The sequence below is a fragment of the Podarcis muralis genome, unplaced genomic scaffold, assembly GCF_964188315.1.
Source record: "Podarcis muralis unplaced genomic scaffold, rPodMur119.hap1.1 HAP1_SCAFFOLD_146, whole genome shotgun sequence".
NCBI lineage: Eukaryota > Metazoa > Chordata > Lepidosauria > Squamata > Lacertidae > Podarcis > Podarcis muralis.
Genome location: NW_027554771.1, coordinates 20,489 through 30,066, shown reverse-complemented (window position 1 = coordinate 30,066; position 9,578 = coordinate 20,489). Strand labels below are relative to the sequence as shown.

Here is a 9,578-nt window from a genome sequence, read left to right as displayed (position 1 = left end):
TGCCTCAGCAGGGCCAGGGAAGTGAACCAGCTCATCTTCACAAAAGAGTTCCAAAGGCTTTGATAATGCCCATGCCCCAAAAGGCACAGGGAAAGTTGCAGAAAATAAATCCCATTCACTAGTCCAGGGCTCATGCAGTTTTGGATGGTGGCTAATGAAAGACAGCACAGTAAATGGAAAGTAACTGAATATCTAGCAACAATCTATATTTTGTAATCCACTTACGCTTATCTTTGTTCCATCGTTGTCCAAATCTCTCTCCACCTGTGGGGGAATGGATAACTGTTTTTGCATACTGCAGGCGAGGAACCTCCAACATTAAAGGTTTAATCACTTATTCCCTTCCTTTCATTGCATGGGGTTTCCCACTGTCTCTGCCTGGTCCCACCCTAATTTCTGTCCAGCTCTGTAATAAGCCATGACAACCAGAGCTCAAGCATAGTTTGGTTTGAGAGGGTTTACTGGTGGGAGACAGGTGTTCACTCAAAGGCAGCTGAATTGGCTACACAGCTGTGAGATAGATCATATCAACAAAAAAAGGCAAGTAATGAGTAGTTTCCTAATGAACTCATTGAAGGAGGGTCCCTAATTGTATTGTGATTGAACATGGCTTAAAATGTGTCTATCGTACCTCCTTCAGTTTCTTTGGCCTATGTGCCACAAAAAGTGGTGGTAGCCATTGACTTAAGGGGAGTTAAGCCAAAAGGATGGACTAACAGGTGTTAATGCTAATAGTCAAGTGGAACCTCCATGTTCAGACGCCATGTACTGCTGAATATCAGGTTGTGATGACAAAGAATAAGGAAGGTTTTGCCTTTATGCTTTTGAACTTCCCTGAGGCCTCTGGTTTGTCATTGTTGGAATCAGGATGCTAGCTAAATTAGATGGCCTGATTCCATGATGCCTGCTGCAGTTCATAATTAATTGATCCAGGATGTAAATTTGCTGAACTCGTACTACACTAATGCATTAGAAACTGGATGCTATGTCCCTAAATTCTTCTGCAACCCAGAATGCCAAAGCAATTCTGCATCTGAATAGAAAATGCTTTGTTATAAACATCCAAGGCCTCATCACTAATAGCAGTTTAGTTAGAAGTAAGCAACTGTCTGTAAAAGGTGGTTCCTTAAGGTTCCAGAATATGTAGGCAAGCTTTCAGAAGGTTTGAAGGCTCAGAAGCAAGGGAGCTAAACCATCCCAGAGTTTTTCAGACCAAGCATATGGAAACTCCACATCTTGAAGGACCTATACTTTCTGTCAATCCCATATTGAGTACATTCAGTTAGCCTTTCTTCGACAGCCTTTGATATATTTTTAGATCATAGCAAGGCCAAAAAGGTTACTTCCAAATGCCTCAGTATTTAATGCAAATTAGATGCTTTGATTGCTAGAACTCTCACAAAAACAAAGAACGTGGCACAATATTTCATATGAAAGGGACAATTTCCCTCTCCTCTGAACATTTCTGCCCAAAGGCTCTGTTTTCAATGCAAATAAGATGCCTGGTTCCATTTTCATCAGTTTTTAAATTATTAATTCCATTATATAATTTAACCAGTTGAGAAACATGATGGGCAGATAGTAAAATAAATAAATAAAAAGAGAGGAGGGCTCTGCCACTGCTCAGGTCTTCCTTGACTACCCACCAGACTGTCTAGCCCAGGCTTCCTCAACCTCGACCCTCCAGATGTTTTTGGCCTACAACTCCCATGATCCCTAGCTCACAGGACCAGTGGTCAGGGATGATGGGAATTGTAGTCTCCAAACATCTGGAGGGCTGAGGTTGAGGAAGCCTGATCTAGCCTCTGAAGAAGGCTCTCCCAATAGAATGTAGAGCCTTGAGAGATCAGAGCAGCAGCCATAGCAGAAATGAAAATCCTACTTCTGTTCCTTGCATAGGTAAAAGCTCCACACCGGGGGTGTTGGGGTGAGAGGGGGGGAGGGAGGGGGGGACATTGCATGAGGAAGCAGATGTCTGTGTTTGAGGGATGTAGATTTGGGCAGGAGGAACAGTGATCAGAACAGTGACTAAAATATCCCTGAATATATGAGTTCATGCCATAGATCAGCTGCCACAGAGAATTATCTGTCATCCTGTAAGGCAATTAAGATAATTATCTAATTCTCGGCACACTGGAAGGGGCTAAGTTAAGCTGATCACATGTTTGAAATCATCAAAATTGTGGGAACAGCTCACCGGGAAGGAGAAAATAGGCTCATGTTTATGGATTAACCAGGGAACTTGTGAGATGCAGAGTTCATTTGGGGTACACACCAATCACCAATTTAAAATGGGCATGATACCTGAACAGGCTATGTGTGGATTTTTGATGTTTGGGTTTCCCCATTTCTTGATCTGCTTCAGTCTGAGGACCATGGGGTAAGACTGAACTTGCCCATAGCTTGTGAGTTTTCTGATGACTAATTGCTGTTGAAATACTACTTAAATAAATGGATTCTTCCTTGGAGAACACTCACATGCTCAGCCTGCCACCTATAGGCAAAACGGTGTTCCTTCCTGTCACATTTAGCCACTGTGCTACATAGTTTGGATGGAGGCTGATCTCTTCACATTTGGCTGTATTTAATGCCTATCATTGCAGGCAGTCTCAGAAGAGTGAGGTGCCATATTAACAGGTTTATGTGTTTGCTTGCCTTCCATGGAAAATTAGGATGAATTCTAAAGCAGTCTGGATACTTCAAATGAATTCTTCACATAAAAACTTTTGAGGGAGGAGACAGGCTGGAAGGAAACGGAATGACAGAGATGAGGCAGGTTTCCCCCACTGTCTCAGGAATGAAAACAAGCATCATCTGAAGCCAGTGAGACTGTTTCTTGCCAAATAGGAAATAAGGAAGAATTGCTGCAACTAAGTCAAAGGAGGCCTGATTGATTTCTAGAAATCCTGTCTACAATAGGTTCCCGCAGTGTGTTAGTAAGTATCTCCGCTCCATGTGTTTATCAGTCTGAAACAATGGAGGAGGCAATGAAAATCCCCGAAGGGATAGAATGATAGCAAGCAGACTTCTTATTGGGGGGGAAAGAGGAAGTCTTTGCAACAGCCTGGGTTGCAAATTCAATCCATTGCTATGATATCTATACTGTGCCTTGTCACTGATGAGAAAAAAGAGAAAAGGAAAAGAAAGAATGCATTATCCATGCATATGAATTTGTCAACTACCAAAAAACCAATTGGAAGGGTTCAAGGTTTTATCCCCTAGTGGTAGCTATTTCTCAATGGATTTCTACTGTTGTAAGATATATTAAGCCTTGGGGGCAAGACTTTCCTTGTCCCCCTGGTCCCCATTTTTTTCTCTGCTTTTGGGGAGTGGCTGACTTGCATAGGATTTCAGGGGCAGTAAATTGATACCTGAGTGCCCTCACCTCTGTTCCAGGGTCTTGGTCCTCAGCTGCCCGTAGAAACCACCACTGGATTTCCAGGTACACTGAGGCAGAGCCACTCTGGAATGCACAAGACATCTCCACATTCTGCCCCTCAGTAGTTGTGACATTTTGAGGGAATTCAGTAAATTTGGCTGCAAAAGAAAAGCATATCTTATTGGGATTCCTCTCCCTCAATTTTCCACAACCTCTCTTTCCTTTTTCCTCCCCCACCCCCTCTTAAATTTATCTGCCTTCACTTGCAATCTGATGCCTGTTTACATGGGAGTAAATTCCATTTAATGCAGCAGGGCTTATTTACAAGTAAATATGCATAGGCTTAGGCGGGTGCTTTCTAAGCCAAGTCTGTATTCTGAGTTCAGTGGAGCTTACTCACAAGTAAGGATGCACAGGACTGCAGCCCTGTCTCCCTCTCCCTGCCCCTCCTTTTTTCTGATTCTAATTCTCATTCCTCTTTGCATCCCCATGTTTTTTTCTTTTTTCTCAGACCCTTTCCTCCCCCTCCACCCCTTTATCCCTTACAAACATGTATAAATTGTTTAGTAAGCCTATTTTGCTTATGGAGAAATTGAACACCCTTACCAGTATCTCACTGGAGTTTGCAAAGTTACAAATAATTACATGCAAATATTCTTAGGAAGGCAGTATTTCAGCATTCTAGCTTAGGGATCCAGGGCAGACCCGTTTGGAAAATCAGCTCAGATGATTTATTGTATTTTATGGATGACATTATACCATATTAATTATTAAAGATATTGTAGACTACTGGAATGGGGTCCTGTTTGCTTGTTGCATTATGTCTTAATATTTCGAAGAAGTAGCTTGCCGTGTGATTATTTGTTCTCAATTTCATTTTCTTGTTTTGCTTGCAGTGTCAAGCCAAGAAAAGACTTGATCATGTTTAAGTTTAGGAGATTCACAAACAAGAAATACTTTGCCTCTGGCACTTCAGTATGGCTACCCTTTCCAGTTCCATATGGTAGAAGACATGCATACTGACAGTCCATTTCAGGATGCCAGCGTATATCTTAGAAGAAGTCATAATCATCGCAACCTTCTTGATCCACTTTCTACTCATATACGGGGCTTTAAGAATGTGATCCATCCAATCAGCTGTGTGAAACCCTCACTGACAGGATAGACAAAATAACAATAATAGAAATAATAATAATAATAATAATAGCTAACAAGAAACACTCTCAGTTTTCAGAAAGAGTCGAATTTACCAGTTTACCCACTTCTTTCAATCCTATGACGTTACAGGTTGATAGGGGGGTAGACCGAAAAGACTGCAAAAATAATCCATGCATATGTGCTAGGTTACGCCCTGGGACTCATAGCAGTGCTATATGAGAAAAAAGCTGCCTTTACTTTTTAAGTACTTAAATTCCAAGTAGGCATATGTGAAAATAAGCCCAACACCACCAGTCTCCATGCGTGTTTTCTACAGCGTCTCCTTCCGCTCCCCAGCCAGCACTGTGCCGCTGCTAGTGATATCTATTCACCTCATCAGCAGGGAAAGAGATCATATTTCTGCATTCCCAGTCTGTTTCCCCACCGCCGCCTCAGCCAGCCCTCTCTCCAGAGTTAAAACAAACAAAGCGGCGGAGAACTGCACGGTTTTGGGTGCAGCGTTCGGCATGGATACGATCTATCCATGGTGCTGAAATGATCACTGCAGCCCTCAAAGTCTCCAGCAACTGGAAGGCTTCTGCAGAGCAGGGGCTACTTGGAATGCAAGAGGCGCCTTTGACAGGGTGATGGGGAGGGGGCGTGCTTTGTAGAAACACATACTTGCAGACGAAAAGCAAGGTTTAAGAATACGGACCTCAGGGCTCCTGAAAAAATTGGGGAGGGGGGACGACAAAGCTATGAAAACACTGCACTATTCGAAGCAGACAAGCACATCCCTTTTTCACAGGCGCTGTGTCTGTATGAATCCTGAAAACAAGAGTTGGAAGATACACAGTGGCATGCTATTTCCCCCCCACCCCACCCCCGCTCACGCACAAACATTGCATCTACTCAGCCGGGCTATGTTATGCTCATGTTGGCAGGAGATCGGTTTCATATTCACTTCGGGTGAACTTTTTTCCTTCCAGTGGGGCGAGAATAAGGCTAAGGCAAAAAGATAGCACGGCGTTTCCATTCCACATGGCTTGCCCCCTCCACAAAGATCGCCCTGTCCTGCCCGCCACAGACCCTCCGGCTGCAATTTTGGCCAAACACACACACACAAAAAAAAAACACAAGGCAGCTCTTACCTTGGGAAGAAAGACCTTGCTGAATGTATAATACCGACAAGGAAAGGAATCCAACATAAGCCCAGAAGATCCCCATTATTCCAGAGCGAGAGGGAGGGGGGGTCACATCGGGGTAATGCCAAGAAGATGCCCGTTTCCGCAAGACAAGGCAGGGCAAAGGGTTTTTACAAGGCTACTGGGCGCTGGAGCCCCAGCTGCACCGCTGCCAGCATTCTCCTGGCAAGGCGGGAGGGGGGGGGACAAGATCGGCTTCCGACGGAGAAGGAGAGGCTGGGGGGTTCTCGGGTGCCTGGAGTCCGGATCCAGCCCTCCCCGTGGTTGGAGAGCGGGTGCTTCCCGGGCGCCTTCCTTCCTTGCTACCTGGCAGCTCCGTCAGCCCCTGCTGCTCAGGACTGCGTGTTGAGCGCCCTCCCTAAACATTCAGCCTGCTTGAAAAGTAGGGAGGGAGAAAGGAGCTTAACTGCGCTTCCAGCACTTCAACTCGCCCCCCCCCCCTCCTCCCGTTCTCCTCTTCCTGGGAAAGGCTGCGTTTAACGGTGGCTCCTCGGTGGCTTCCCTCGCCCGCTGTCCATGGTGCTGAAAGACGCACGAGAGGGAAGCGACTAATGGAGATGATCACGGAGGGCAGCAGCTTTCATTGAGCTGATGGGGGGAATCTTCCGCCTCCCACCTCAGACTGAGAGGTCAATGCGGTGGTTTCGTAGACGATGGTCTCTCTCTCTCTCTCTCTCTCTCTCTCTCTCTCTCTCTCCCCCCCCCCCCCAACCCCGACATCTCTCTCAGGCACACATAAACACAGAAGGGGAAATATTTAAGAATGAGCGAAGCTTATTCCCTCTCCCCGTTTGGTGTTGTGAATCTGTAAGCCTCAGATTTTTGAAAGGTTTGCTGTATATGCAGTCAATGTTGTTTGTTACATGGGTTCCTTATAGTCGCTTCCCACTGTAGACCAGACACCTGGATTCTAGAATACATGCTTTAGAGTAGACACACACACACACACAGTTTTATGTGCACAACAGCTAAGGTTAGAATCCAGTAATCTCTACATAGATGCCAAAGTTTAATTGGTAGGTAGAACTCAGCAGATCTCATCCCTGGACATTGTTTCTAGACCAATCCTGTATCCTAAAATTTAAGGTAATGATAAAGAGAACATCTGATAATGTTCCAAGTGTCTCCCTTCACCTTTAAACAACTTCAAGCAACCTTTGAATCCAAGGTATTTCCAGGCAGACTTGAATACTAGCATCTCTTCTCAAATTTAAATCCCCACAAATGGATCCACTTTGAATCAGAGGGGAGGGAAAGGGGAGACACGTTTGGACTACCCTGTGACTATGCTAATTGTGACTCAAAAAGCGGGTTAAAGTGTGTGTTGAAGGGTAATTAGCTTCTTTCATCTGATGTTACATATTTTAAAATTTTCCCAACATGGTTAAGAAAAATAATAATTTATAGCGTCTATGTGATTTACTGATTTGTAATTTGTAAGTGCAGAGGAAGCCTTAGGGACCAGTTCATGGGTGAAATTCATTACGCTGTTAAACTTCTTTTTAATTTATAAGTGTATTTCTTATCACTTAGCAATAGAAATACTGTTAAATAATAATACATACACAAGCTCTCCTTATTCCTGACCCCAGCTTAAGAAGGTTGCCATAACTAGGAACTAGCTGAGGCTCTCCCTTCAATTTAGAGGTGGTAAAATGACCATCTGCATGTATTTGAAGCGCTGCACATAGATGAAGGAATTATTTCCTGTTGCTCCAGTCAGGGATGATGGGGATTGCAGTCCATCAACATTGGTTGACCCATGATTGGCAAAGAGTAGGATAGAAACATACAAGTGTAGCCAAAGTGGCCTATGAAATAGGAGCCCATGCCACCTGGACAGGAGAACAATGGTTTGGCTATGGAATCAATTCTGGCTCACAGTACTGACTTCACCTTCACTGCTTCTGCTGTGCTGAAGCATATTTCTCAGCTCAGTAGATGAGAGTCAAAACCACCCTATGGCATGAAGCCAGTTTGGTGTAGTGGTTCAAGTACTGGACGAAGACCTGGCAGGCAAGGGTTCAAATCCCCTTAAGCAACAAAGCTCTCTGGGTCAGTCACCCACTTTCAGCTTAACATATCCTCACAGAGGATAAGCCTTGAGCTCCTACTGCTACAGAGGGCAGGTCTAGGATATAATGGACTAAAGATATTGGAGGGCAGATTTTTGTTGAATTTGAAGAGAAATGTCTTGATGGGTAAAAGCAGTTCTGCAATAGGAGCTATAACTTAGGGAAGTGGTGGGTTCGCTCGCTCGCTCACTGGAGGTGTTCAAGAAGAGTTTGCACAACCATGTGTATTGAAGATGCTTCTTTATGGATTTTCTGCACTGAGCAACCAGCTGAACAAATAATATTTCTAATAATGGTAGAATTATTATTTTCAGAGTAATTGCATTAAAGCTACTGCTCTTTGTTCTTCCCACAGAGGGCAAATCTTACCCATCACATAATCAGCATAATCACATAATCAGCATTGTGACCTATGTTTCCTTAACCATTCAGCAGCATCAGTAATAACCCGTCACACGTAACAACAGTGTTTGAATTATGATTGGGGGTGGGTGGGTGGAGGGCTTAATGAATCCACAATATCTAATATGCACACCCAATTTAGCCCTGCTCCTCATAAGCTACTCTCCTATCCTGCTTAACCTACTGGTTAAGAGTAAAAGGCTGGTGTGCAGGGAGGGGGGAGGGTTGCAATTTGAGCACTGTTATAATGAGGTCAATGAGATATTGAGAACAATTTGTATTTTTTCTACTAAGCATGCTGCGTCTTCTGATACAATGGCTTTTTTGCCTACACAGTGATAAAGCCAACTGCTGACTACAGTTTCCTATTCAGTTACCTGGTTGCAAAGCAAAGCACATTTTCAAAGCAGATGGTAGCTTGTACATGGCATGCGGGGGCTGGGAGAGGACCCCGTGCTTTACTTGAGGACTACACAACTTGTGACCTACTAGCCTGAACTCAGCTCACCAGCTGTTTGGTCATCCAGGGACTTGACAAACCTGCTTATGCTATCTATAAGACTATAAAACAAAACAAGAGGGCTGTCTAGCACTTAACAGGCCACTATGCATGGCCTTTGTTTGACTGAGTAAGTCACTAGTCAAATAGACCTGGTGTTTTAGAATAGGAGCAAAGAACCTTTATGGCCCACTGGGCCAGATCAGGTCAGGTCAATTTGGCTACCTGCATGTTAAAAATCTGATGTCATAATGACATTAGGTGATTGGCAGGAAGGTGGTCCTACCCACTGGTCAAAGATAGCAACCTAGCAGGACTGAACTCCCTGCAGGTCAATTGTTGCATGGGGAGTTCACTCCTGCTTTATGCAGTTACTGGATTCATGCACTGATTCGCCACCGGGAACTAGAACATGGAGCTCAATTGAACAGGATGGAACCTGCCCATGAGCTGTTCAATTCTGCAGGGATTAGCTGTGTGTGCTAGTTTTCTGTGGGGAATTAGTATGTGCAGCCAAACCAATCAGGATTGAACACCCCTTTTCATGTCTTGCACCCACCCATTGAGTTGATAGCACCTGATTGACAAGTAGGTATGATTTGTTTTGATATCCTCTATATTCACTCCCTCAAGAAGGCTGCCGTGTTGCTCCACCTGCTCCCAAGCAGCAGCAGTCCATAGCACAATACCTCATTTATTGTGGCCAGCTGACAGTCATAGTATGCCAGAATTTGGGTGGGGAGATCTGGGTTCACATCCTTGATCAGCCATGTGGCAAGATGGCAGTCCTTATGCTTAGTTACCAGGGGAGTTGTTGACACTTGTCTGTCCCAAGATACAATGGAAGACTGTTATCGATGGTAGAGTCAAACCATTGGAGA

The 9,578-nt window shown here is 44.3% G+C and overlaps 1 long non-coding RNA gene across 1 annotated transcript; it reads right to left on the bottom strand.

The window, feature by feature from the left end:
• Window positions 1-225: 225 nt before the first annotated feature.
• LOC144326567 (uncharacterized) lies at window positions 226-6,408 on the bottom strand. Its single transcript, XR_013391594.1, has 3 exons — window positions 5,668-6,408; window positions 3,386-3,537; window positions 226-264 (listed from the first exon to the last, which is right to left on the bottom strand). It is a non-coding gene; the product is annotated as an uncharacterized LOC144326567 (long non-coding RNA).
• Window positions 6,409-9,578: the final 3,170 nt, after the last annotated feature.